The 6,006-nt window shown below is 52.9% G+C and overlaps 1 pseudogene; it reads left to right on the top strand.

Annotated features, from left to right (window-relative positions):
- The first annotated feature begins 966 nt into the window (after positions 1-966).
- LOC138110686 (olfactory receptor 14A16-like) lies at positions 967-2,095 on the top strand (annotated as a pseudogene).
- Positions 2,096-6,006: the final 3,911 nt, after the last annotated feature.

A 6,006-nucleotide genomic window follows, 5' to 3' on the forward strand; every position in this document is an offset into this window, starting at 1 on the left:
GACATTTGATGGGCTGTGGTGGATCCATCTGCTCTCAGCAGTGTTGGGATGGTTTCTAAGGGAAATATGGGAGGGTGATTATCCTCTGTCTGACAAGGGTGAAAGCCCAGAGGATCTTGGAACAGGACAGAGTGACAGACCACCTCCCCTCACTCTCCACTCACCACCTTGCCTCACAGAACTCGCTCTATTCTCCCCGAGGGCAGCAGCAATGCTGAGTGTTTCTGACATCCAAAACCAGTCAGCCGGGGAGATGAAGAGGAGCTATAAAAACCTCTAGAACACTTTAACAGCTTTTGCCGTTCCTGTTCTTGGGCCCTGGGAGTGCCCTTGTGTTAGCTGGGGTTTCAAAGTGTAACACCAGGACAGGTCCCTGTCCCCCTCCCACTTCTGCACAGCAAGGCTGAATTGTAAAAAGCCCCGGAGCAATTGCCCTGAAACTCATGTCGCACGCAGCCAGCAGCAAGCAGGGCTGCGGCTGGAGCTGAAGGAAGATCTGCTAGAAAAACAGAAGGGTGTTGTCGGTGATGGAACACGGACTTCGCCGGCCGCATGCAAAGCCAAATTTGATCGCACGAGTCAACTCTTTATATACTGTTCCAAACCAACAGTTCAGCAGCTACAAACTTCAGCTTCTAAGGTTATATGTTTTACATCTCCAAGGGCTACAGATTAGCATCTCCTCGCCCAATCTCCCGTTAACTATCCTACTCTTTGTCTCGCCTCTTGCTCTTTGTCTCGCCTCCTGCCAGACGCGGCCCCGGCCCGCCCCGTCTCTCGTCTCTCGCAAGGCCCCACGCCCGCCAAAGCCGTTCTCCGTGGCGACACTCTGAATCCCCATAAGGTGTCAGTGTGTGACAGGAGAAGGATTTGTGGGACATGTCTTGGATTTGGCTGAGAGCCGTTTCCCTTAAGCTGTCACTGCCTTTTCTCCGTGAACAGGTCCCCATGTCCACACACAGCCAAATGTCCAACAGCAGCTCCATCAGCCCCTTTCTGCTGCTGGCATTCGCAGACACGCAGCAGCTGCAGCTCCTGCACTTCTGTCTCTTCCTGGGCATCTCCCTGGCTGCCCTCCTGGGCAGCGGCCTCATCATCAGCGCCGTAGCCTGCGGCCACCACCTGCACACGCCCATGTTCTTCTTCCTGCTGACCCTTGCCCTCACCGACCTGGGCTCCATCTGCACCACTGTCCCCAAAGCCATGCACAATTCCATTTTGGGACACCAGAACCACCTCCTACGCAGGAGGTGCTGCACAGCCTCTTTCTCTTTCTCTTTCTCTTTCTCTTTCTCTTTCTCTTTCTCTTTCTCTTTCTCTTTCTCTTTCTCTTTCTCTTTCTCTTTCTCTTTCTCTTTCTCTTTCTCTTTCTCTTTCTCTTTCTCTTTCTCTTTCTCTTTCTCTTTCTCTTTCTCTTTCTCTTTCTTCTCTCTTTCTCTCTCTCTTTTTCATTTCAGCGGAGTTTTCCCTCCTCGCCGCCGTCGAGTGCTACGACCGCTACGTGTCCCCCTGCAAACCCCTGCAAGACGGGACCCTCCTGGGCAGCAGAGCTTGTGCTCACATGGCAGCAGCTGCCTGGGCCAGTGGCTTTCTCAATGCTCTGCTGCACACGGCCACTACCTTTTCCTTGCCCCTGTGCCAGGGCAGTGCCCTGGGCCACTTCTTGGGTGAAATCCCACAGATCCTCAAGCTCTCCTGCTCACACTGCCACCTCAGGGAACTCGGGCTTGTTGTGTTTTGCATCTGTTTAACTTTTGGTTCATTTGTGTTCCTTGTTTTCTCCTGTGTGCAGATCTTCAGGGCTGTGCTGAGGATCCCCTCTGAGCAGGGATGGCACAAAGCCTTTTGCACGTGCCTCCCTCACCTGGCCATGGTCTCCCTGTTCCTCAGCACTGGCTTTGTTGCCTGCTTGAAGCCCCCCTCCATGTCCTCCCCATCCCTGGACCTGGCACTGCCAGTTCTGTACTCGGTGGTGCCTCCAGCCCTGAAGTCCCTCATCTACAGCCTGAGGAACCAGGAGCTCAAGGATGCCCTGAGGAAAATGATGACTGGATGCTTTCCAGAAGCACAAACCTGCCTGTTTTCAGCTCCATAGGCTAAAGTGTAATCATTAGAGGCCCAGCCTGCCTTCTCAGGTTGTTTTGGTGGTGGTGGTTTGGGGGCTTTTTTTCTTCTCCTATGTTAATGTTGTGCCCAAAAGATTTTGTTATGCATCTTATTCCCTGTTTACAGGCTGAATGTGACTGTTGACAGGGACTGTGTCAATAAGGAGTCTGCTCTGTGTGTATTCACATGAAAGAAAGGACCCATCAGCAAGGTCTCAGTTTGAGATCCTTTGGTTGAGTCCATCCCTGAAGCTGGAGGGCAGGGCCAGTTTTGCAGGCGTGGGGGGGAAGAGTCCCAGCAGAGCAGCACAGCCAGGGAGCAGCAGAGCTTGGTCTTTTCAGAGCTCCTCTCTTATTACTTCCACTCTCTCCTTTGGAGCCGCTGTGATGGTGTAAGGCCAACAGCTCTGTCCGGGTGGTGCGAGTCCTGCTGCGTGTCACAGGCAGGGACAGGCCATGGGCACTGCTGGGACACAGCTGGGCTCCGCCACAGCGGTTCCATCAGCAAAGGGCATCTCCTGAAGGAGGAACTGCAGGAAGGCTTTGCTCTCCCTCCACAGTCACTGTCAGGAACAGGCCCAAGGAGCAGACTCTAAAGAGGCTGCCTGTGTTCCTTGTTCTCCCAGGGCTCGGTGGGATGAGATCAGGGTCCCAGTGTGGCCTTCAAGAGACTCAGGTGTGGTTCAGGTTTTGCTTGTTGGTGGCCAGTGCCCACCAGATGCTGAATGGTCTGTGATGAACCTTCCTGGGGCTCTGCAGCTTGTGCCAGGGCTGATGGCAGGGGAATGTTCTTCTGGAGGGACTTGGGAGCTGCCAGGAGAACACAGGGGATCTGCAGGGACAGTGTGTGCCAGGGATCAGCAGTGAGTGGAGCTCAGTGGGCACAGGCCTGTTGAGGGTGAGCTCACCCAGAGATAAAGGACTGAATGTTTCCTGTGACCCATGAGAGCTCTGCAGCCCCAGGGGACACAGCAGCTACAGGGAAAGGAGTCTGGGCAGTGACTCGTCTGACCCTATGGGAACTTGCAGAGGAGGATCCAGGGCAGCCCCAGCCCATGTGCCAGCCCTGGAACAAGGCAGGCACCTCTGAGCACCCTCCATGGCCACAGCGGAGCCTGTGTGGGAAGGGGTCAGTGCAGGGAGCACCATCAGCTGCAGAGCTCTGTCTCCCAGCTTGAGCAGCACAGCCCAGCAGAGGCAGCCCATGGCCCCGGGCAGCACAGCCCCCATGCTCTGCAGAGCAGCACCCCCAGCTCAGGGGCTGTGGGCAGCAGGGCAGAGGCTACAGCAAGGGCTGCTCAGGCCAGCACAGACGTGTTCCCCTGGGAAAGGCTCTGTGGGGAGCTGGGATGGGCCAGGAGAAGAGCAGGAGCTCGTGTGTGTGCAGAGGAGCCCTGGCAAGAGGCTGCCCTGTCCCTGGGATGGCAGCAGGAGCAGCCTGAGGAGCCCCAGAGCCAACTCTCTGCTGCTGTGCTGGGCAGCGGGGCCCTGGGGCTGCAGGAGCTTCCCAAGCTGAGGATCTCCTGAGCATTCCAGACACAGAGTCACTGTCTCGGACCTCCAGTGCCTCCAGTTCCTGCTGCAGGGCCAGACAGGACTGGGCTTCTTTGCAGGGCTGGGGCCAGGGCAGGGAGAGGAAAACAATGGACCCTTGATTATAAGACTCCCCTCAGTGTCACAATGCTCTCCATGGTTCCACGAGGCCTTGCAGTGTCACGCTGGCCCCTTGGTTCCTTTGGGCCCCACGGTGTCACTGTGGCGCCCTTGGTTACACGAGGCCCCACGGTGTCGCAAGGCACCTTTGGTTCTCCGAGGGCCCTCAGTGTCTGTTTTGCCAGTGGGCAGGGTCAGCCCCAAAGACACAGACACCAAGTTCAGGAATAGTGTAATTTATTAGAATGCAAAACTGCAAAGAATCACAAAAGGAGAAGCCCAGCAAAGCACCCAATCATCACTACCAAAGATTGCGTACAGTAATCAAGAAAGAGACAGCACCAGTTACCCTCAGGCCTCGCCATCATCCACATCCTCACATCAGCTGGGGGAAGCTGTCACAGCCAAGGACTGGAGAGCCATTCCCGCACCCTGGGAATTCCTGCAGGTGCATCCACCTTTGCGGGCAACGAGGCTTCAACCTCGCTGTGAGAGGGCCCAGCTTTGACAGCGTTGAACAAACAAGCTGACATCACTGCTAGTGTGGGAACATCTGGTTTCATTCTCCTGTTTGGTTTCTCCCAAAGCCTGGCCAGGGCTCAAGGAGGAACCGAGGGAGTTTGATCCTAAAGCCCCAAACAAGGCCAGATGGGGCCTTGTCCAGTTTCTAAATACAGAAAGGTAAATCCGTGTTTCACCAATGAACATAGAGCATATTGCTAATAATGCTTCGTTAATGAGCAGATACAAATAGAACATTTGGTTGGAAGGTTCATCTAGATGTCAACTTTGGCTCCGAGCCTGTTGTTCAGGCCTCAGTCAGGGCCTGTTGTTCAGGCCTCACTACTTCAATCAGTCCTTTGACCTAGAGACGAACTGCAACCTTCATAACAATTCTTTTGATACTACAATCTTGGATTTAAGTATTAGAAAGTCTTTGTTGACAAGCCAAAATATCATACGGGAAGTGCTTTAAGGGTATCTTTTCACAATCTTCATAGGAACGCTTAACCCAGCCATGATTAAAGAGCTGTACGTGAGTTTGATTCCATTTCCCTTTATACTGGGTGCAATTGAACAGTTTACAGTGTGGGTGCATACAACCTATTCCAGGAGACAACATCCATCCACAGACACTTTTTCCTCCATATATTCCTCTTTATCTGATTTAGGTAGGAAATGCCTTTTCTATGAAAATGCAGCGGTCGGGGATCGCCACCCTCGCTCTAGAACTCTGTTTTTATCGTGAACTGTGCTCAAGTTTCTAACCCACCATTTGGGTTGGGCCAGATGGGCCAGCCAAGGCCAGTCATCGAATCCTTCTGGACTTCCACGCACCCAGCAATTACTGAGGTTAAATGAGTTCCCTATCTCTGCTCCTGCGGTTAGAAATCAATTTAGCCAACCAGTGCTCCGATTACAAGGACAACATTAAATCAACAAGATCAACAATAGTTTCACTGTTAAGCGGTCCCTTTCTGTCTGCAGAAGTCACTCAGTGGCACATCAGTCTTCACATCGAGCGCTGTGGATCAGAGCACTTTCCAAAGGGACCATTGGGGCAAACAGGGAGATTTGGTCTGGCAGGCTCTGCAAAACAATATCCTGTAACATCTCTTTGTTCTCTCACAGAACACTTGGCTGCAGGGACACGTGCCCATCTTTCTCACCCAGCTTTCAGGATTCAAACAGTGTTGTCTTTGCCTACAGCTCTTACTTCAGCTGGCTCGGGCAGGCCATTTGGCCTCTGGACCCACACTCTGGCTCCATGATTAGGACTGGTGGATCCAAACCCTTTATCTCCATGAACAGTAGTGATGTGAAGTGGATGTCCTTTTTTCACGGTTGTTTTAAAAACTGGCAATATCAATAACTGTGCTACCCTGCCGTGGGGTTGAATGATCCAGTGTTGTTCACTATTGTTTAACAGAACTACTTTACTTTCTCCTTGATAATCTGCACCAACCACTCCTCCCACCATATGAACACTTGTCAAGGCCAAGCTTGAGTGAGCAGTTATCAAACCAAAGTGTCCCGGAGGAACCTGAATTCCTGTGCCGGTACTGATAACTCTCATTTGCTTCTGATTTATCCTAATTAATTCTAATGCCTAAAGGTCCAGCCCTGCAGCCTCTGCGATGGCCCTGTCAGGGGCCATCTCCCCCGGAACAATCTCCCAGGAAGTCCAAGTGTCACTGTCCGTGGTTGTATTTGCAAATTGGGTGCAGCCATGCGCATCCAGGGGGTT

This window comes from Aphelocoma coerulescens, chromosome 4A (assembly GCF_041296385.1).
Source record: "Aphelocoma coerulescens isolate FSJ_1873_10779 chromosome 4A, UR_Acoe_1.0, whole genome shotgun sequence".
Taxonomy (NCBI): domain Eukaryota; kingdom Metazoa; phylum Chordata; class Aves; order Passeriformes; family Corvidae; genus Aphelocoma; species Aphelocoma coerulescens.